Consider the following 24,457-nt stretch of genomic DNA (forward strand, 5'->3'; position numbering starts at 1 on the left):
TTTTTTTTTGAGGACCACAGATAGACAGAGTAGAAAGCAGGGTGTGACGAATTGCCTATTGCAAAAAGATGGGCTTCATTCAATTTTTTTATATCGTCAAAATAACTTAAACCAGTACTTGATGAAACAGTCATGTACGCACCCAATATCGAGGTCACTGAATGAACACAGTATATGTGCACATTTACTGAAAGCTCAGGATCGTCACGTTGCTTCATATTCTAATCACAGTTTCAAATGGAAACTAAAAATATGTTTTCATTTTTCAATCATGGATAATCAGGAAATCCAAATTATAAGTTGCTGTGATTCCAACTAGCCTGATTGGGTTAGAAACCACACGGTCTGGCAGTTCTGTCCGGGCTTCCTGCAGCTTTCTGAATCATAGCTGTAACATGCTCAGATGGCACATTTACACCGTACTGCTTGTTGAATTACTACAAAGCGCTTTCCTCGTTCGTCAGGACCCTGTGCGAGAAAGCTGCCATTCTTGTGCCAGGAGAGTAGCAGGTTAACCTCTGAAGATTAAGCTGCTGTCATGTTTTTTGGATCAGAAATTGCACCGATGGCCATTTTTCAGCAAACCAAATGGCTTTACAGTTTTGGTCTTGGGGAAATTTGACCTTTTTCGACATGTTTTGCTTTGTCAACGGGGTCCCTCAGCTGCTATAAAAAATCATCCAGCTGTGCTGAGGCAGATGGTTGGTATACAGTCCAGTGATCCATTTTGTTCGATGGGCCTTAAAGTACAGGTCTCGGTGATTCATTAACTGCAAAATGGCTTAGATCTGGTATTGTGCGTTGGATAATCGCAATAGCGTTGCTTTGCTGAAAGCAGCATAATCCTTTAGCATCTATCCCTGAACAAGTCACACTGTTATCCAAAGGCTGCCAACCTTAAAGGAGAATTACTCAGACATACCTAATTATGCTTGGCACAGCGGCATAGACACTTATTAGCTTCCTGTTCTGGTTGCATAGGGTAGTATTCCACTAGAAGCTCTCTGTTTCAGTATTCTTATCGATTTAAACCTTGGTTTTCAATGCCATCGACTGGCTTTGGGGAAGCACGGATGAGAGTTTAAAAGGCAACCACTCTCCAGTCCGTCAATGACCAAAGAGTGAAAACGTTCTCACTGCCACTTTGCACTGATAAGCAGTTATGGGAATTCACTTGGGGCTCCTGGATGGTGTAAGACAGCGCAGGTAACTTAGAGCTTGTCTCAGCAGGAGGTCTCACCAGGAGCTGAGCCAGAAAGTGGCATGATCCTACGCAGAAGGTGGTGTAAGAGCCACCAGCTTTCTCGGTTTCATGGTCTCTTCTCTCACAAAGCTGCAGTATGTATTCTGGGTCTACCCGCTAATGAGCGTCCATGCCACTGCTTCGCTGTGGTAAATAGATCGGGCTCAGTCATCCTCTCAGAGCGTCTGGAGCTCAGAGGGTTGCATAAATTAGGGGAGTGTGAAAGCTGAATGGGTCCCTGGAGAAGCTGAGGTGTCTTGTCTTCGTCTGCGTCTTTTTTTGTTGTTTTTTTTTTCCTGAAGTTTACCGAAAGACAAACCCACCTCTCCTGCTGTGTTAACAGTTTGCTGTGCTTTAATTCAAATAGAGAAACCTGACACTCAGTCCACACAGGAACCTGCTTCACTAGTACTGCCTACACACCAGTTGTTTCTTTTCATTATTATTATTGTTCACGTAGCTGTCTTGAAAAAATCCTCGATGTCCTGATAGTCACTACACAAATTAAATCTCAAAAAAAGATCAAATGGTGGGGAACATTTCCAAACGAATTTTCGCGTCGAAGTCTGGAGAGTCTGGGTGTGCATGACCACCTAAAAGCATTTCGAAGAAATCCCGGTTTCAGCATTCTGCCAGCCCAGGATTACAAAAAACACGACAGTTTTTTGACGTTTCGCAATCTTTAAATCTTGTGATTATATTTGATAATCTACCATCGCTCAAAGAAGGAATTCATTTGAAATACTCAAATCCTTACATGATTACATTCTGTTCTGTTGTTCATTTAAGATCTTCTCCGAATGCATGCGCACGCCAATCAAAAAAAAGAGCACGTGCATGTATGTCAAGACATCAACGCACATTCGTTTCTGCATAAATAGTCAGAATAACACAAGTTTGGGATTATATCCTCAATTTTTGTCTGTTTACCCCAAGCTCTGGTTTTGATGTCCTGTAAGTGCCGTCCTGAGCAGGGAGGGATATGGTACCGATATTGCAATGCCATAATTATGCATGCGCACACACACAGTCTTTGTGGCATATTTATCAGCATGCTGTGTGACACTTATTTAATTACATGTCTCCAAGGCTGGGTTTTCGAATGGGAACAGATGCCTAGTGACTTTTCAAAAAAAACCCATCTGTTTCCAACTGCTCCAAAGTCCTGGGTGAATCCGGATGAAGCCTGACTCCTGCTGTCCCCCGCCAGCGTCGGAGCAGTAGCTGTGACTAGCCAGCCGGTGCCCTGCTGAACCATGTCTACCGCCACAGTCTTGCACCGATCATTCATCCAGTTAAGGTGCAGAGGTTGGTCAGGGGAATGGTGAAATCGCCAGGAAATCGTGCACCTGGAGACCCTTATATATTGCTGTGGAGATGGAATGTCAAATACTCTTCTTTGTTTTGTATCCAGCTTCATTTGCTAGAGGATCGATAGCAGTCTGATAGGAGAGAGAATGTCGCCTCTGCATGTGCGCAGATCACGCTTCAGGAGGCCTTTTAACCGACTCGCTCGAGCGGCAAAACTGTGTTTGTGGTTCAGAATGGGAGTGTAATCAGATTAGTTCGGACTTTAGGCCTTGGCACACAAGGCTCTGCTCGGTAATTGCCACGAGCTGCGGGGGTATGACTGTCAGTGTGGACGAGGGGCGCAATGTGCCATGTCTTGCACCAAGGCCATGACACGATGCCATGTAATGTCACTCACAAGGAGATCTGACTCTCTGCCCACGCAGCCTCTGTTCTGCCATGCTGTGAAAAAAGCCCATTCCATTATTTCACTGTTTACAACGGCTCCCGGCTCGAATTTGCCCGTTTGCTATGCGGATTTAGTCAATTCTTTCACAACCCAGTTCATAATATTCCCCTGTCTGAAACAGATAGCATATTAAAGTCTTTTACTGCTTGATGTGATCAAAACCATTTCGGATATATGAGTAAAATGATTCATTTGATATAATGTGATAAGGTGGAAAAGATAGGGGGAAAAAAGAAAGTAGGGAGAATAGGGAACGGGGGAAGAGAGATGGCTTGTATTTCTAGATTGAATTCTTGATGAAGGGGGGTGGCAATAATGAAATTCTCGATTCCATAGAAAAAAAAAAAACACTACTTCAAGGCTCATTTAAATCAAAGTCATGAAGTGAGTTTGCTTCCCTTGTTGGCTTGTTTACTGACAGGGGAAGCAGAAAACCCCTAGGGTGAAATACACTTAATAAATGTTCTACATGTGAACTTGCTTTGGGGGAAAGTCATGGCAAATTATAACATAACCAGCAGGGTATGATTTCTACATTGTTGCCAAACTGTAAATAGAGTTGAAAAAGAGAGGGTTGGTGAATCAGATGCAACGGAGTGAAATAATAAATAGAGAAATACCGCAAGGTTTGCTGGGTGGGTCGTTGCACGGTTTGGGGCTTGAGCTTGGCCATGGGCACTGATTCATACCGAGCTTAGGAAGAACTAGCTTGACATGGTTCAACTGCACTGAAGAAAAAAATATGGAAATATGCTGGAATTGTGACTGTGTCATTTGCTCAGCACATGCAGGTTTGTTTCAGCCCCTGGGCTCTTCAATGTAAACATTTAAAGAATTGAGCGCATCAGCTCTAAGAAAACAGCAATGAGAGACAAAGCCTGCTACAGCTCCACTCTCATTCAGTCTCCTTCCCTTGGGATATTGTGAGCTTATTTTTTTGTTGTGAATAAAGTAACAACAAAAGGCACAAGCAAAAGAGACATAGTGATACAACCACTGACAGAGAGATTGAGGGAGGCAGACGGTTGGGTTGCTTTTTTTCCCCTCTTTTATTTCACATGTGGAAAAAAAAAACACCCATTTACGTACAAAAGAAGATATAAAAGGATGCACTCAGCTCATACACTTGTGCTCCTCCAAGTGCAGAAGGAGGCAGTAGAGGTGGTGGTGCGTGTGTTGTTCATCCTGGTATAGCCAAATAGAATGGATACATTTACCTCCAAATCAACTTGGTTTTGAATGGAAAACACAGCAGTGGCACATTTTGATTCGCTAGTTGTTTTTTTTCTGAAAAAAACCCCCATGTTTCGAACGATCAGAATTCAAATTCCGAGAGAAGTAATGAGGTCATAAAAATGTGCATTTTTATCTCTTAAAAACAAACAAAAAAAAGTTAATAAATCTTGATGACAGGCAGATGTTTCGTGGGTAGACACATAAAATTAAGACAGAAATATAAAATGTCCAAGCTTCAGACCTGCAGGGTTTCAGGAGTGAGAAAACACACACACACACACACACACACACACACACACACACACACACACACACACACACACACACAATTTAATATGCAGTATAGTGTAAGATATTGACATAATGAAATGCTATTGTTTTTTAGCACTATATAATATTACAGGCTAACTAATGTTCAAATGCAGTATAAAAGACATCTTGAAATCCCTCTCATAATATTTATTTGGAATTATTTTGTGATATTTGGTGCGATTCGTATTTTACATTTCAATTAAGAAAGATCACAGTCAAATCATCGCTGTATTATTCCCATCCCTACAATAAAACACACATCATTCCCGATATTCTTTTCACGATCATTCACACTGTTTATAACGTGGGCCCTGTTTATAGCCTACTGAAATCCATTATTCTTCCTTTTTTAAAGTAATATTGGCAGCCAAGTTGCCCTGCGTAACAAATGAGGTAATGTTAATTAGTGTACCGTTAATGATAATCTGCATGTGAGTAGGCTTGTGGCCAACTGGCAAGTCTGGTTTGAATATTTACATGGATAGTCATATTAAAACATTTTTTTTTTTTTTTTGGAGCGGGGGGGGCGGAGGGGGTAGTTTAACACTGATTTAGCGAGTAAACAATTCAGAAAGAAAAACAACAAATTTCGATAAATAGTACCAAATTCCTGGATGATGCATCTTCTGTAAGAGTTTACTGATGCATCATATATGTGTTGGCAGCAAGTACCGCAGTTCTACAAGACTGATTGAAGCTGATCCTATGCTAGCTGTAATCCCATTGCAGGGTTAAACCAGTTGTGCATGGCTAAAGCTTGGACAATGACACAGTAAGGTTGAGACCATGGTCTCAGGCAACTGCAGTCATGTCTGTGAGCATACTTGTTTAATATAATTCATTATAAAATACAAGTATTATAAATGCTGACCAAGAGGGCAAAAGGACAGGAACTCAGGATCCCCCTGGGGTATGTTTTTCTTTCAGGGGAAATTAATCAACTGAGTCTCTCTGAACAATCCCACTATGCAATTGGCTCAGAGCCCACAGGTCCTGAATCATAGAGAGGTCTATTCAGAAATCTATGTCTTGACATAGAATAGGGTAAATAATAGAAGGCACTTGTGAATTTCCCTGCCTGTTTTTTGTGGCTGTGGGCATCAGTCATTACTGCTGTCTGCATTTTTCTTCTTCTAATTCACCCATCTTCCCTCGGTTTTGGCAGGTGGAAGAGGCAATAGCCTGGCTTGGAGTCTCTGGCCTCATCTATTGATTAGCACAAATGCCATCCACTTCCTATTGGTGTGGCCTGAAGCCAGGGAGCATTGGATGGGTGGATGATGCTGCCATTTGTCTTCTCATTATGTTCCTCGTTTTCCTTTTTTTTTTAAATCCTCCTTGCCTGTACCACATTACCCTGCATGAATGCATCTAGAAACAGATCTTGTCACTCAGTTCGTGAAAAATAAATCTACTTCCCTGCATAGTAAACCTGATTCGGCACGGCCTGGAAGAAGTATCAAGGCTGGGCCTTTAGTGGATCTACAAAGAAAAATGTGTATATGTCATTGGCCTCGGTAGTAATATATACGTGTGTGAATTCCTCTCCAATCAGTCTGTGTATATGTCACTGATTCACCTCTAATCTCTTCGTTCTTGCAGTCTTTACTAGAAGCTTCCATGCGTCATGTGACTAAGTGTTTGGCATTTCAGGAAAATTCAGGAAAATGCTCTTAAAGGTTGATGGTGATATTTTGTTCATGCAAATCAAACATCCTCGAAATGTCTGTGAGTCGGAAAATATATTAGGTCCTCATCTGCTCGGGCTGCGGTTGATGAGCTCAAACACCGGAGCAGTTGACTGAAGAGACTTTAGTCATGCATGGACTTTTCTCCCCCAAGGCCATGACTATGAGTGCCTTGTAAAATGAACAGCTTCGCTAGACTTTTAGATTAGTAGCAGTTAATTAGGTCCATTGTTATGACAGTGAGGTATAAATCTCCGAAAAAAAGTTAATTCCCACGTGGCATAGGCTTGTGCCCTGAATGAATTAATAATTGCCTGTAGAGCTATAAAAGACTGGGAGGTTAAATGGGCAAACTGTGGTGCATGGCAATTTGCACTTCTCAAAGCAAAGAAGGCTGACAGGAATAAAAGAGATCCTCGACAGATATATTTGCCTATTTATTTTTATTTCAAAGCACAAAAGTAGAATCCAATAATATTGCTTTGATGAGTTTAAACAGATGTTAAAATGTGCTCGGAATGTTTAACTACCGCAAATGTTGTCGGAGCGCTACCCAGGTGCATGCAATTGCCTGACAGGCTTTAACACGATGCCGCTGCAAGGGGGACATGAAACGCATCCAGAGTTGGCTGCCACGTGAGCTAAATTCACCATGTCTGCCATTTAAATCAATTCTGGTCAGCGAGGGAGGGAGTTCAGAGAAGAACTCTTTTTTAATATATACTGCCACAGCTATCTCAGTTTATTGGATTCAGCAGCAAACCTCTGGCACTGTTAATAACTGCCGGGCGACTTTATAATATAAATCTTTTTATTGATTGCACTGCTTCAGAGCTCAGGTTTGTCACTTACTTGAACCCAAGAGAAGTAATTCAGTGAATAACCAGAAACCAGTTTCAAAAATGTATACGCTTATATAGAAATATAGGGGGGGAAAAAAGAAAGAAGCTGTTTTTTTTTTTTTTTTTTTTAGAAGTAAACCCTCAAGCAGTCAGCCTGCCAACTCCAACAAATTTGAAATTATTTGAAAATCAGGGGGAAAAAAAGGATCTTTGTTATAATGATCATTTTCCCTTTATATAATCAGAAACAGTCTTTTAATATCACATTACCATAGCATTAGGAATGAGTCGGTGTAATGAACGGTAATTTTTTAATTTGACAGAAATGGTTAAAAAAATCCACCGTTTCAGACACAAGTACCCAGAACAAACCGAGCAAAATTCTGACACGAGCCAACCTTTAACTGTCTCACGTGTAATTACCCTGGAAGCAAAGCTTCATGTTGAGCAGAATTTATTCAGCCCTTTGAACAATTTTCAAGCATGTATTAATATCTGCAAAGTACATGCAGTAACCCGTCATTGTGGAGCACGCAGAGAGACGAACAGCACTGTCCTGGATTTCATACTTTCAGTGTGATTTCTTTTCTGTATGCGTGTGTGTGTGTGTGTGTGTGTGTGTGTGTGTGTGTGTGTGTGTGTGTGTGTGTGTGTGTGTGTGTGAGTGTGGGAGAAAGCACCAGCATTCAGCATAGTTTGTCAACGAGATGGAGCGTGCCATTCGTTGTGTTCTGGTCATCACACTCACCACCAGCGCATCAAGCGATGTGTCCGAGAAGCCTGTCTTATACACTCTGCCCTCTGGTAAGGTCAGACCACCTCTAAACAGTTTTATTGTTTACTTCTAAAACATCTTGTAAGACAATATCTCGGACTGATGCACTTTGACTTAGACAACCACGGCATACAAAAGGTCACCGGTGTATGAAGGGAAGGGAAGAAGTAGAAGGCGAGAAAAAATGGGAAGATATCCAGTCATATCAAAGATGCCATGGCTGAGGGGAAAGGACGCTTCCATCAGCCCGAATCAGTGTAGCATTCCATGATCTGAGTGAGAGCCTGACATCAGGGCCCAAAGCTTTAAAACCTGCAGGGTTTTAGGACTGAGAGCAGACACACACACATACACACACACACATACACCCAAGCCTCTAATTAAACAGTCAGACGGTATGCCTAAATATACTTTTTAAATTGGGAACTCCTCATGATTTGCTGATTCGGGTAATAAAAATATTTGGTTCGTTCAAGATTGTTCACAATTTCATACAGTGTTTTAGGTAGCACTTCAAATAAAATCTACTTCACAGCTTCGAAGCAAAAACATCAGAGATTATAGGGCTGCATTTTCCATGAAAACTTGCCTGCTATTATTAGTGTTAAACAAAATATTAAGCTGGCAATGTGAGATGAGGCTGTCACAAATAATTCATTTGGTTATTGAATAATATATCAATATCATTTATTCTCATCATTTATTCTGATGATTAATCAATTAATCAGATATTCATGCAAAACGCTGTAAATGAAGGGTTGCAATTTCATGATATATTAAAGTGTAAGCTTTGTTATATAGTCCATATATCAACTTCATTTTTAATTTTTTTATTACACTTTTTTTTATGTAAAAGTTTGTATAGTTAATCAGTTCTCACTAAGAATTTAGGGCTCAGTTTTTATTCTGGATGGAAATGGATATTTATTAGCTTCAATGTAAATATGCAAATTAAAACCTAATCATTAGTCACGTGAAAAATGATTGAAAACTATGTTTTATTTAAGGACTAAAGGAAAGTTTTTATTTTCCCAATTAAGCCGAATTCAAGCAAGCTTCATTTTTACAGTGAAAAACGCTGCACTGTCACAGAACCGCCTCTAATGTAGTGAGTGTTGATAGAAAAAGGGGAGTATTGGCAGTACTTGCTAAAAGACAAGATTAAACTCACGGATGCATACCGTATTATTACTCAGTTCACATGATGTTATACAGTGGAACCTCGGGTTACGAACGCCCCGGCATACGTATAATTCAGGTTACGAATCGCAGTTCATCAAAATTTTTGCCCCTGGTTACGAACAATATATCGGGATACGAACGTCACGCACCAAAAAATCGCAGGCAAGTTGGTTGTTTTTGCTCTATCCACGCAGCTCGTCACATCAGTTAGCGTCCTGTGTCCCTAGCAAGAGCATCGTGTTACTTATCCGCTTGAACTTTTCCCGGCGGCAGCGTAACAACTCGTTAGTTGATGCTCGTGGAATGATGAGATGGACAACATTAGCCGATGCATAACCACTTTACTTGTTTTTATGAAGATAGATTAGCAGGGTTACAGTCTTTTCCGAAGTACAATACCCATAATGAATTTCACTCTGGACTTCAATACCAACTGATAGTAGCCTTAAAGAAACAGCTCTCATTTTCCCTCTAATGCAACAATTGTCTCAGCGTTCGTGTTAATAACACTGTCTTTAATATTCTATAATATAATATATAATAATATATAAATAATATAATATAATAAGATTCTCCTTCCAAACAATAACTCTCCCTCCTCCCCCTTCTACGAACGTCGTCTCCTGCAGCGAGTCTTCTCAAAGGGAAAGTACCCGGTAAAGATCTTTTCCTCTTTTGTATGTTTTTATGTGGTATGATTTTAATATAACATGTTAAAAGTAAATAATATTAGTGAATATTGGCTTTATTTTTATTTAAGTAATATTTTTGGTTGTCCAGAATGAATTACCGAAGTTTCTGTTCATTATTATGGGGAAATTTGTATCGGGATACGAACTTTTCAGGTTACGAATAAAGTACCGGAACGAATTAAATTCGTAACCCGAGGTTCCACTGTATTTCTGGCCTATTTTGCCAGAATGTGGAATCAACACTCATTCCATTTGGTATATATTTATAAAATATAAATGCTCAATATCACTTTCACAGTTTAAAATTAAACACTGACTCTACTATTTTTCATGTGACAGCAGTGATCAGTGATAGCAGCAAAAAAAAAAAAAGAGAGAGAGAGAGAGAGAGAGACGGTTTTGTGGAACATTTATGTCTATTTACTTTTGGTTTGGGTGTGAAGTGTTTCCAAACAATTACACTCCTACTTACACATTGTCGATGCCCCCGTAGTACAATTTGCATTCTCATGTATATTATGAGCATATACGCTCACTCCTTTTTTATTAGGAATAACTGTACACCTGCACACTTATGCAGTTATCCAGTTCACAGAAACTGGGCAGATTGAGAGCTGGAAACAGACCAGACACCGTTTTCAAGTCTTTAATTGTCCAGTTTTAGTGAGCATGTGTAAATTGCAAATCCGATTTTTCGTTCTTGGCTGACAGGAGTGGCACCTGATGTAGTCTTCTGCTGTTGAAAGTCATCTATCTCCAGTTCTGATGTGTTTCTCCATTCTGAGATGCTTTTCCATTCACCATTGTTACGAAAAGGATAGGAAGTTACTATAGACTTCCTGTCAACTCAATTTTCCGCTAATTTCTTTCATCCACCATTCTGTATAAACTTTAGAGACTGTTGTGTGTGAAAATCCCAGGAAAATCGTCTTGTTCGTAAAATATTCTGACCAACCCGTCCAGCACCAACCGTCGTACCACAGTCAAAATCACTGAGATCCTTTTCTTTAATAAGATGTTCAGTGAGCGAACACGGTCTGAAACCGTTGACTGAAGAGACTGTTGTGTGAAAATCCCAGGAACATGTTTCTAAAACATTCTGTATGATTCTTTTTTGCATTGCACTGCTGCTATTGATTGGCTGATTGGATAACTACATCAGTGTGCAGAGGTACAGGTGTTTCTATAAAACTGGTGAGCAATTGTATAAAAGACATTAAAAGTGGAAAATGGAGAAAATAAGGGAGAAACAATTGCTAATCAATGTTGGGGCGGGGGGGGGGTATGGGTTGCTCTGCATGATAAAAGTTTAAGACTATCAGCACACATTTACAATAGTGCAGTGTGAAAAACCAGAAGAGCTTAAACACAGCCTGTTTGCCCCACAGGGCATCTGAGAGGGAAAAATATAATTGTTCAGCCAGAAGGTTAAAAGAGGGAAGTGTGAGGCGAATAAAAGTCAGGAGAGGCTGTGAAAGGTGTAATTATGGATAATTAGTTTTCACAGTGCAACGCGGCATTATCAGTCAACATACCCAAGCTTACGTTTCACACCTTAGTCATTTGTTTTAGAAACAGCTATCTGCTGTTAATCATTCTAATAATCCTCTGGGCATGTCTGTATTCTTATATATCATTCAATGCACTGTTTGAGGAATGAAGAGCAGATGTTTGGATTACACAGCAGGCTGTTGTGTTTGGTTCTGGAGTGGGGCGGTATAGAAAGGAAAAGACGAAGAGTGAACAAAATGTCTCCAGGATTTATACACTGCTAAAGGCAGATCCGTTTTTCTTTCTTATTTTAAATAATTTGATTGGAAAAAAAACTACAGACGCCTTTCAATTACTAAATACAAAAACCTTGACAATCAGATGATAATAATTCCTATTTACTGTTGTTTTTTTAAGTTGGAAAATATTTATTAATATATATTTCTCCAAGATTTCTGTTTCCACAAAAGATTAAATAGCATTTTCATGTCCAGTGCCGATCTTTTCCATTATAGTATATGGAATTGCTTTTTTAGTCCGATACTGTTTCTTGGAATCTTTCAATGTGAATTGCAGACTTTTGATGAATTTAAACAGTAATTTACTGTTTAAATTACATTACAAAGTACATTTGATTCATTTGATTATTCTTATATTTAATCTAAAGAGCTTGAGTCAAAATAAACAGGTAACAGGTAAAGGCTTTGGTCATTAATTCCCCAAATCTCCACAATATAAACAGCACATTGATTTACAGACTATAATTTTTCTTTCTTCCGCTCCTTCTTTGATGTGATTTGGCTAAATAAAGGTTCTGCACTGGCTGTAATCTCCATACAGCACTGATGGAGCTCTTTCATATGGAAGTGGGTTTATTTAATAACGTTCCTCTAAGGAGCACTTATTACACTGCAGTCACTTAATAAAGCGAAATTAATTTCAATGAATGTAGGGCATCATCATTTCTACTAGTTTAAGCTAGCTAGTATTATATTAGCTTAACAAGACAGACATAAATATGCATTTTTTCCACCCTTATAAAACACACTGGATAACAAGGAGGGATAGAAGGTATCATAGAATCTGCTCAGTGTTACTATTAGGTATGCAGACACAGATCAGGGTCTCTGCAGCAGTGTGTGAAACCACAACGGCACCCGCTTTCCCCTAGCTTATGCTGTGTGTGGTCGAGTGTATCGCACACAAGCGTGTTAATTAATTCCTCTGTATAATCGCCTTTACAGAATGAGAAAGCAGAAAGTTTCACCTTTGTCCAGCCAGTTCGGCTTTGGAGTTCTAATTATTGGGGAAAAGGTTGTTGATTAACATATATAGAATTAATCAAATGTTTTAGGCAGATGCGAAAAATGCTGTAAAGTGAGAATGCTTTCAAAAATAGCACTTTCAATATTTCTTTTTAATTAGCAAAATGAAAAGAAGACAAATCCAAATCAAGTCGATGTTTGGTGTGCCGACCTTTGCCCACAAAACAGCATCAATTCTCCTAGGCACACTTGCACATAGTTTTCAACAACTAGGAGAACTAACCACAGATCTTCTGTGGATGTAGGAAATCCTTGGAGGCCAAACCATCACTACCAGGTCCCCCTTTTCTTCATGACACTGAAGATAGTTCTTAATGATATTGGCTCCATGTTTGAGGTTGGCAGAATAAATGTAGGGCCAAGCAGACGCCTCCTGATGGCAAAATGAATGATCTGCTTGTATTCCTCACTATTGAGTACACTATTATTCCTGACCAAATTTCCAACTCCATTTGCAGCCCCAAAATGTAGCCCCAAACGTAAAAAACCCCACCATTTCCCGTTCCTTTGTGTTTCTTTAAAATAGCTTGAACAGCACATCTTGAAACCCCAGTCTGTTTTGAAATCCTTGCCTGGGAGAGACCTTACTGATGCAGTATAACTTACTGTGTTTCTCTGTTTCCCACCCAGTTTTAAACCTCCTGTACCGCTGTTTCTGTTTCAGTTTATGACTATGGTTTAAGCTACTTATTAAATAATGATCATTTGTACCTGTTTGGTATACTTGGTTAATAATACACTTGAGTCTGATCCTACAAAATCCCTGATTTTGTGCAAGTGAACAAAGTGTGCAAGCGTTGTCACAGTGATTCGATTTCTCACTTTGAATTAAGTAAATTGATCACATTAAAACAAATTAAATTTATATTTTTTGAATGCATTTTCCAGCATTTCTTTATACCTCCCTTAAATCTTTTGCACAGTACTGTATCTTCTTAGTGTTCATCAGCAGAATTAACAGTCAACAAACCACTGTGTGGGTGAAATGACACCTTATTACCGTGCAATCTGTAAATTTTCCAAAATGATCGACTGCTCCCAAGAGGGGATTTTATTCCCTATTTAAGTAAAAACTCAACAGTGCAGTTGTAGGGCATGACAGCAACAACATATGGTCATTAATGTTGTGTGTAAATTAACATCATGGTAGATGTACACTATATGTTGTCTTGAATAAAACATATGTTCTAACAGATGAAAAAAAAACCAATTACATATCATTTGAATAAAGTACACAAAACTACTATTTCTCAATGGTTAGAAGGTGCCGATTACTGTTTCTGTAGTTACTCAAAAGCCAGGATATAATTGTTGATATACTGAAGCTTTCTCTAAGTATAAGTTACTGCATTTCTACAAGGAATCTCCAATGTCAGCTTTCAGAGGTGAACTACATTGTGTTTCATGAATTCTATGTAACATACTAAGCTGCTTTATTTCTTTAGCAAGGTCTGAAAATGTGAAGGAACGATTGAATAGATCACAGTATAGTAAGTGATAACATGGTTCTAATCCTGTATGTTGCTCAATTCAAATATTCAACCCTCATTTTCTTGTGCCAGTTCCCACCCACTAGCTAAATTTTCCCATCTTACAACTACCACAACCACCAACCAGTTGGTGGGATAAAGTTATGCTCCCTGTAAGACACACAAAGCCTTTAAAACAGCTGCATCACACTCAGAGAAAAGTGGATCTGCTCTGTACTCTAAACATGAATTTACAGATGCCTGGGATTGGCTTGTGTCACTTTGATGGGCAGCAGACATTAAAGCCATCCCTCTCAACCTTTGAAAAGGACTTATTTTTGCTCTTTTTTCTGTCAAACCCCAAACTACTGTAATGCTTAACAAGTACATCAATCAGGCAGTACAATTATGACCACCTGCCTAATGTTGTGTTGCCAAAACAGTCCCTGTTTCTTGCTCTGACCACTTTTGATAGATACTGACCACTGCAGACCAGGAACACCATAAGAACTGCAGTTTTGGAGATGCGCTGACCTGGTCGTCTAGCCATCAAAATTTGGCTTTTGTCAAACTCACTCAAATGCTTACGCTTGCCCATTTTTCCTGCTTCTAACACACCTACTGAGGAGAAAATGTTGCCTGATACAGGTATATCCCACGTACTAACAGGTGCTATGATGAAGAGATAATCAGTGTTATTCACTGTTGTTTGTTTTCCTATAACATCTGTCCCTTTGTGTTTTATTTTTATTTTGACATAAAATTATCAAACAGTTCTTTCAAACCGATGCATTAATCAATATTGAAAGTTAGGCTTCTAATCGTTATTATCAAAAATAAAATAAAATCTTCCCGATGCTCACTCACTATGTACATAACCTGGCACAGAAGCGTTACATGTGCGTTGACATATGACGCTGGCGCAAACAGACGCTGAGGCTTGTTAGCATTTCATTACTTTGGAATGCTATCAGCGTGCGGGCTGGCTGCGAGGTGAGCTGACGGCTCCCCCTGACCTGCCTATTGATCCAGCAGCCTCATTAAGGCCTCTTGTCCAGTTGGCTTTCATGCAACGGACTCATCACTGTACTCACCAGAGGTGTAGTCATTTCCGAAAAGGCACACACACACACACACACACACACACACACACACACTAGATACTGCTACCTTTCCTATGCAAACATGAGGGTGGTGGTTTTTAAAAGCTTTAATCTTGCCAGTGTTTGTGAAAGCTTTGGCATCTTTCCCTTCCTGTGAAAGCTAAGTTTATTAATGGAGCTCAAGCGTACTGGCTGGAGCCAACGGAAAGCTTCGAGGTGAACAAAGGATGCCCATGTAGTCTGAGGCAGGGGGTCATAAAGAAGGCCGGGTCATAAAACACTTCATTAAGACTTCATTCTTAATGGAGGAGCAGAGACAGTTCTAACCCTCCATTCTAGCTCCTTTTATTTGATGTGCGCTTCCCAAATGCGATTGTATTCATTAGTAATGAATTTAGAGGACAGCAGCGGCCTCTCCAGTTGCAACTTCTTTATGAAACACAAGTTAAAAGTTTCGGATTAATCAAGCAGTCGTACTCGGAGTTTTGTCAGTGAAAAAGTGGCTCTTGGCCTGAATTAGTCTCTTAGATTATTATTATTTTTTTACCTCAAACCTCAGGCCATCACACATCTTCCCGGCACAATGGATGATAAGCACGCCCATGCGATTCGGCCTTATTTTTTTTTTTGCACACAGGCACGCATATGCCTATTAGCTAATGGCTCGTTAGCAGCCCGCGTTCACACCCTGCACTATTCCATGCAATTAAGAGCTTGCCGTAGAGATGTTATGAGGCAGAATAACGTGCTCGGTCAAAGAGAGTAAAAAAAAAAGGGGGGCTAATTAATTCCCACTCAAATTAACGATTTCTCGTTTCAAAGGCACTAAAACAGCTTTTTAATATTGAGTTATACACCGTTTGTGCGGCTATTGAGGAGCGGAAAGCTTACGGTAGGCTCAGAAATCAAAAGCCATTGTTGCTTGACAGACGCTACCTTTTCCAGTGATTGCACGCGTTATTAATTTGCGAGGATGAGGATTGCTGTCACGGGCTCGAAAAAGTGGGGCTGTGTTTAAGAAGAGCTGTTATGAATGACACTCGTGTCTAATGAATACAAACCCATTTTTCAAAAATAGGCTTCGGAGTAGTAGATCGGGAGTGATAGACACATCGACTAGGAGAGGCTGATGAGACAGGGCTGGGATGCTGGAGATAAAAATGCAGCACTCACTGACACACACACACAATTCAGTCGCAGTATATCCCGAGTGCAGCCTTGACCCCACGCCTGTCTCCTCTCCCGCCTTGTGTCACATTGCTTTAATGGTTCTTTATTGAATCGTTATTGATCGCCGTGTTTACTCTTTGTTCTTACACTAATTTAAGGAGACGAGACGTTCCATTTTTCTTCTCGCATGCGAATTACACCTGAAACATCTTGCCGCTTTAATGACTGCCGGCGAAAATAAGACAGAAGCTGCAGCAACTAATTTACATCTCCCCACACTACAGCTGTATCAGTCAGCCACGCTTTGCACGTCGGAGCTAAAACAATGCATCAAACAGCTTTCCTCTCCTATCATTCATAACCATTATCGAATATTGCTCTCCCTGTGAGTGCATATTCATTCAGACGGTTGTTAAATGATGGCTCTTTTATCGGAGTTGTGTCTACAAATAAAAAGTCAATTGTTTTTAAGTCAAAGATATAAACCATTGCGTCTCGCTAATGAAAAGAAGTAATGCTATTATTCTTCGCTGGACTTTCACTTTCGCAAAAAAATTTAATAAATAATTATATATATATATATATATATATATATATATATATATATATATATATATATATATATATACTGCCATGCACTCTATTAGCCATTACATGTGCATCATTTAGTGATCCGGAGCCTCCTGAGTACATGGAGCTTAACCAATCTACACACATGCTCCCTTTAAATTAGATAGCCTTTGTAAGCAGCATTTTGTAGTCCTCTGGTAATCAACATTAAAAGGCTTTTCCTCTCCTCAGCGAGCGTTCTGGCAGTGTGTACATTCTGCTGGGAGCTCAGATAAGCAAGATCACAAAACACAAATATGCAAATGGATTCATCTGATTCTCTCTAGGCAGCAGTTTTAATTGATTAATTGTAGCTATTTATTTGATCAGTTGCAGCTTAGTAACCCAAGACGTTATTTGTCAAGCTGTTTATTACGGAGGCATGATTTGCGTGGGGATACGTATAACCACATTTTAGAACCGCGACATTTCGCCGGCAAAATTGTCGCCGCGTTTGGATTTCTGCTGTCGAATTTTAAAAAAGGGACGAGAAAAGATCATCTGCACCCTACATGCATACCGGTTGTGCGCGTATATGAATCTGAGCCACTGAATCCACGGTCAGTTTATTTCTTTGTAGATTCCATCAGCATTCAAATCGAAAGTGTTTCTTGGCAGTCCACTTATCTGTTAAGAATACAAGTCCTTATTTAGCTTTTAAGAATGCGTTCACTGCCTTTGAAAGGTGAATAAAACAAGTTCTTGCTGATGGTAACTCTAGTTTAGCTGTGTTGGGGGCGGGGCTTCGTGTACAAGGAAGACTGAATAAACGATAAACTCATTCAAATGTTATTCAAATCCACCCAATGTGTTGACATCGTTTATGCGCTCTTTTTCTTTCAAGGCCGGAGTGTGATTATGGACGTATATTGATGAGGGTTTTAGCATTCACCAAAGAAGACTACGGGTTCTTATGCAGCAAATGTTCTCTTATAAACACCGTACATTAGAAATGCTCTTTTTAAACCGTTTTTGATTCTTCAGATCAGATATGTATTTATGTTGATATCCAGCACATAGTTATAACTTGATTATATTAACGACACATATAAGTAGTAAATGCAACAAGCGAAAGGAACAAAAGATGAATGCGTTTTCGCCGCACCTATTTTGTGTATATGACCACATGCAGCACACGTGTGCACCATACATAGGCACGGCAGGCAAAAAAAATACCACAGTGTGATTGAACAACTCCATTGAAATGTCAAGAGTCATCAAGCACTATTCAATCACAATCATGCCTGAACTCCCCTTGTAGTACACTTTCAGAAGCCATGTGACGCACCACATATCTGCTTTCTTATTCAGCCGCTTGTCTTTGCCACAAGCTTTTTCTTTTTGCAAGATTTCAGACACGGGTCGAACATAAACCCTAGCTCGGGTCAAGGGTCGATTGTGGCTTATTGAATTCTCAGTGGAGAGAAACATCATGCAGCGCGAAGGAAACACCGTCTGTGATTCTGTTCGTCTCTCCGGCTACTGCTGAGCACAGCGTGACCCTGTAATGTCGTGTATATATGCAGAGATTGCATATTGAATGCATATTGCAATCACAGCCCATGCTGGTCGAAGATGAAGTTGAAATTGGAAAATGGCTATCATGCTCTCATGAGAAAACCCATTCGAATTTTGTGGGTTGTGGGGGGTGCAGAGGAAGACAAAGCAGCTTTCACAAGATTCTTTTCAATTATGTATTCTGTTTGGGGTAAACAATGTATTTTTTACACCTTTACCCTTTTAATCTCTCTGGTATGTCTTCACAACATATATACTACATATACACTATATTGGTAAAAGCTTGTGGACACTAAAGCATCACCAGAAGCGTAACGAGTACCTGAGAATTAGACTTAAATGATTTTCTTGAATTCCATGAGACTTGAGTAAAAGTATCCTATTTGAACAGTACTTGAGTATTTTACTCATATTAAACATAGGCTCAAAGATACACCAGTCCCCCGAAACGAATGTTGGTTTTATTTTGTAAAATATTGTACACATCACCACTGCATTAACCAAAATCAACACAACAGCCTCTTCAATATGCCAGAAATAAACAAAGATCAGACAAGTCTGTCAAATAAAAAGTAAAAAGGCAAAGTAGTAAAGCAATCTTTCTAAAAGGTATCTATAATTAACAAATAAAAAGTATTTAATGGACAAATAAAATGAAATCATTTTCGATCAAGTAAAACCCAATATTCAGAGCTGACTGGGATTTAATCCAACACTCAGTCTCAAACAGGGACAATATTTTTATTCAACGTCAACAATTTATTCTAGTTCGTATTAGGCTGAAAATGAATCGAGCAGTGCTAAAAAGTCACTCACAGGCAGCAGATGCAGGTAGGGGAGTGTAATGACATTTTCAGCAGAGGTGCAAATTGTAATGTAATGTAAATAGTAACAATCATTGCCAATTTAAATATAGTGTAGTAAATAGTAACATCTATTGAATCAAATGTAGTTGATTACAGAGTTTATAGCTTTGATACTTAGTAAACTAAAAAGTAGCCAAAATATTTCTTAAGTACAGTAACGAAGTACATTTACTCCTACTTTACACCACTGTTCATCACATCTGTATGTGTTTCCTTTGAACATCCCATTTCTGTTTTAGTCTTCCTTTACTTAGAACAATCTTCACTCTTGTAGGAAGGCTTTCCACTGGATTTTAGAGTGGGCTTTTGTGATTAAATAAAGGTTTAGGGTTAAGGGTCTTGTGCGAAATCGGAATCCCCTATTTTCTGATCTGTATCTCAGAACCGTAACTGTTGAGTCACCTTTGCCTGTTCAGCCAGAAGAACGCTAGAGAGGTCAGGGACTGATGTTGGGTGATGAAGCCTGGAATGCAGTCAAGGTTTCAGTTTATCCCAAAGGTGCTCAGGGTCGAGGTCAGGTCTTTGTGCAGGATACTTGGGATTCTTCCACTCAAAACCTGCTTTGGACCTCTTTGTTTGCAGTGACAGGATTTATCATTCTACAGCTTTTAAAGGCTTTCTATAGAATTCTGTGCTTCCAATTTTGTAGGAACATTTTGAGGAAGCCCAACATATGGCTGTGACCGTTGTGTAAATACATATAGTGTATTTATATTAGGCCAAGCTGAAAAAATAGTTGACATCAGGCACGTCATTTGATATAATTAACCTGGAATAAATGCAAATTAGGCTGTACTTTAGTAGTTGTTTTTTTTGTGCATGCATAATTTAGCATTTCATGTTGAAAAAATGAAAGTATATCGTAGAAAATTTGGCAATCTCAGGTGTTATTCGGTACAAAGCCATTCAGTGTGAACACTGACTGGTAATTAAAACACTGTCAACTGGTAGTGATGCCAGAATAGCGAGATACAATAGAAAACAAAACGTAGACAAATACTACTTGTTGAACACGCCGCTTTCTGACTGTGCCAGTGGTGATAAATTAATCCATACACTGTCATGTAAAAATAGGTCATAATTGTAAGTGGTGTAAGCAAATTGAAGAATGATGTCATTAAATGAACAGGAGAGGTTGCAGGTCAGACTGGGGAATTCCATAAAGAATAGCTTTTTTATGAAGCCATTAAAATTGCTGAATATAGGGCAGCAGTTGAATAATGACTGCGTGAAAAGACAATGCCCTCCAGAATTACTGACACTCTTCACAAACACGACTGTATACGAGGAAAACTACACACATAATTCATATTTTCTGCTGAAACAAATCACTGAGGTAGCTTTGTTAGAGCCACTTCTATTGGCATTTTCCCCCCTGAAAATATATGTGCCAAAGGGAGGTTTTAAATAAACCTAAACAAATACTTGAATGCATTATTTTTCATTTGCTCGTACTCCCCAGGAAAGCTGTTATTGCCTTTAACCATTTCCTGTTCCCCTGGTGTATATGAGGTTGCACACATCAAACACCCAGTTGTCGCCTATTAGCGTGCGGAGAAAGAAAAAACAAAGAACCTTCAAAACAAGAACCAGATGGTTTGACGCAAATCAGGTAATGGACTTAAAACCATGTACGGTAAGCGGTTAAAACACCACATGTCTGAAACGGTAGGTATTGCACCCATGCGTGCATATGCAACCCTAGCACTGTGAAGATGATGATGAAGGAGATGAAGAAGAACCTATTGTACATTATTACATGTAATTACTGTGCAGTGTATAATTATTGTACATTATTGCATCACTTTATGTATTTACTGTACAGGGTGTAATTACAGTACATTATGTGATGTGCTGTTATTTCTGCACAGTGTATCACTGTACATTATTGCATCACTTCCTGTAAATACTACAGTGTGTAGTTAATGTACATTACTGTATCGGTTCCTCCACTTTACAGTGTTTAATTACAGTACATTATTGCATCACTACATGTAAATACTGTACAGTTTGTATTTACTCTACACGATTGTAACATCCTGTAATGACTGTACACAGTGTAATTATTGTATCACTTTTGGTATTTACTGTACAGTGTGTAATTAATGTACATTATTGTATCACTTCCTGTAATTAATGTACAGTGTATAATTAATGTACATTATTGCATCACTTCCTGCAATTGCTGGACAATGTGTAATTAAAGTACATTATTTAAACACTACATGTAATTACTGTGCAGTGTATAATTATTGTACATTATTGCGTGATGCTCTGTAATTACTGCAGTGTATTACTGTACATTATTGCATCACTTGCTGTAATAACTGCATGTACATTATTGAATCACTTCCTGTTATTGCTGGACAATGTGTAATTAATGTACAATATTTGATCACTACATGTATTTACTGTACAGTATGTAATTACAGTACATTATTGCGTGATGCTCTGTAATTACTGCACAGTGTATCACTGTACATTATTGCATCACTTTCTGTAATAACTGCACAGTGTAATTAATGTACATTATTGTGCCATTCCAGTAATTACTGTACAGTGTGTAATACCTGTACATGATTGCACTCATTCTTTTAATTTCTGTACAGTGTGTATTTACAGTACATTATTGTGTCCATTCCTGTAATTAATGTACAGTGTGTAATTACTGTACATTATTTTGTCACTTCCTGTAATTACTGGTATGTACATAATAGTGTTTCATGTTTACTGTTTCCCTTCTCTACTTTACAGTGAGTATCAGGTGGTTTAGGCTGGAGGCTGAAAAGAGCATGAAACCATGCTGTAATCTGTAGGGCACCATTGCCTTGTGTACAGACCATACTACATAACAGAAGTGTCAATGTCATTGACTCAAATTGCTTATTCAATAAATCATGGGAGTCTATCAGCAACACTTGTACAATTAACTAAAAGAATGCAACACTTGTTCAGCAAACACCTTGTGTACATATGCACAGATATTGATCCTATGTTGTGTAGCTATTTTTACATTTTGCTCAAACTTTATTGAGAGCATTCCAAAGTGCTGGTAAAGGTTCCGATTTGCGCAGATGAATCAGATCACATTACTGCATGAAGTAAATACAAAATTACTGATTACTACCCCAAAAAAAAGCATTTAAAAAAATTGGATTTTGCATTAAAAAAAAAAAGATTCCTGTAGTATGAAAGATGCTGCTACTTTATAAAGCTGACAAGTGACAGGAAGCTTGTTTCGTGAGATGTTTTTTTCTCAACAGCATACTGCTAAGTGACGTCTTTGTTTTTACGGTGTCACATCCATGCCCAGTGACAGACAGAAAACTAATGTTTGGGAACACAAAAATCGTATCATGTTCAAGAGGGAAGCAGCTTCCTGAATCCTGTATATACAGTACACATGCATTACTGTAACTATTGCATTCCTTCACATCATTAGAGACCATTGCTCAGGAGAGAGGACATGACTTCTTGCTGGTACACAGTTTGAAAATGGGCTTTGATACATCCGTGTGTATATGTTTTGCATGCACCTGTATAGTCAGCTCTTTCAAATTAAAGATCCCCAGACCCCCAGGCAGCATTTAAATATACTGTGTCTTTACGATTTCTTAGCAAACAGACTGTTCTGTATGGCCTTTAGTCGTGACCAAGGACATCGCGCTTAGCGTGTGACAGAGCAGTGGAACATTAGCAGAAAAGAAAAAGAGAGGGAAAGTGCAAAAGGAGATATCTGCCGGATACTTCCCAGTCCTGGATTCAATTACATAGATCTTAAGGAGAACGGGGTACAGGCAAACACTGTGTAAGAAGCTTATTAGGGTAAGAGATGACGCTATTTCATGATGGGTAGTTCAGAGGTGCTTTGCTGGCTGTGGGAGAGCATGCGAAGAGCTCAGAGAGCTGGTGGTTCCACTAATAGCCCTCTTTCTACATATAGACTCCATTAGACCTTGGGGCTTCATGTCCCTGAATGTCCAACTTTAAAAGAGGAAAGGAAAGGAAAGGTGGTGTGGTAAGAGCAGCTTACTGAAAACATCTGGTACACTGCTTTTTTTTTCTTCCCTCCACTGACCTCAGTGTCTCTCTGGACTCTATTAAAGGCAGGAATAAAAGACGTTTGTATTCAGTAGATTTTTTTTTGTTCTTTTTTTTTTAGAAAAGCAGTTTTAATTGAGAAGATGATATCAGTTAGTATGTCTTGAAACTGATCACTTTTTTTGACCTTATCAATATTACAATTTTAATTCTTACTTGATAGAGTTGTTTGTATTTTTAATTTATTTTTTTGGTTGGGGTAAAATGCATTGTCATCATTTTAGCATGCTTGCTGGTTACCAGTTAAAAAAAGGTATTTTAATGCCAGGGATGTGTATCCACAGGGACGTCCTAGTGTTGTGTTCCAAAGGATAATTTGTGAAAATATTATCCTGCAATACATCTCGCTTTGCCTGAGTTCATTAGAAAACTTTGCAGGTGGGAAGAAACAGAAATAACTGCTGGTATAATCAGATGTGGGTGGCACAATAGTACAGGATTGCTGCTTCGCAGTTCCAGGGTTGATCCCGAGCTAGAGCTACCATCTGTGCAGTGCTTCACATGGTCTCGGTGTGTGCGCACGGTTTTCTGTGGTTTCCTACCACCTCTAGGTGTTTTCCTGTGCCATTCCCGGCACTCCCTGCATTAACTCTGCTAAGAGGGTTGAAGCAGAATCATGAGTACTGATGAGTAAATATGAGCTGGAAAAACAGAGCAGATCCCATTACCAACAATATAGGATACACTTAGAGCAATCAGCAGTTGTCTCAAACAAATTGATGCAGAGTCAAAAGTGTTTGAGATTTGAAAGGTGTGCACAATAGCCCTGTGTATCTCCGGGAGCTGTGCTTACTCATAGTCCTTTTCTTTTTGTAGTGACGCAGAAAGAAGTATTCGCACCAACACAGAAGTATCCATCTGCTGACTTGACACCGTTGCTGACTAGACCCCCCACCATCAGGCCCTGTGGCAAAGCAGTTCCTGTTAGTGCTGCCTTGCTGAACCCTTTCAGAGCCCACGGACCTACAGAGCCTTCTCCAGATCCCTGTTTTGTGTAGGCTGAAAGGAAAACCACTAAAGCTCTGCCAGGGACTTTTTGACTGCAGGTTTTGGAATATGCATAGTCAGGGCAAATA

General features: G+C 39.2%; 1 protein-coding gene across 4 annotated transcripts in view; it reads left to right on the forward strand.

Annotated features, from left to right (window-relative positions):
* Positions 1-24,457, forward strand: part of sdk2a (sidekick cell adhesion molecule 2a) — a 146,692-nt gene that overhangs the window by 1,856 nt on the left and 120,379 nt on the right. The gene's annotated exons all lie outside the window — the stretch shown is intronic.

The sequence above is a fragment of the Silurus meridionalis genome, chromosome 14, assembly GCF_014805685.1.
Source record: "Silurus meridionalis isolate SWU-2019-XX chromosome 14, ASM1480568v1, whole genome shotgun sequence".
Classification (NCBI taxonomy): Eukaryota; Metazoa; Chordata; class Actinopteri; order Siluriformes; family Siluridae; genus Silurus; species Silurus meridionalis.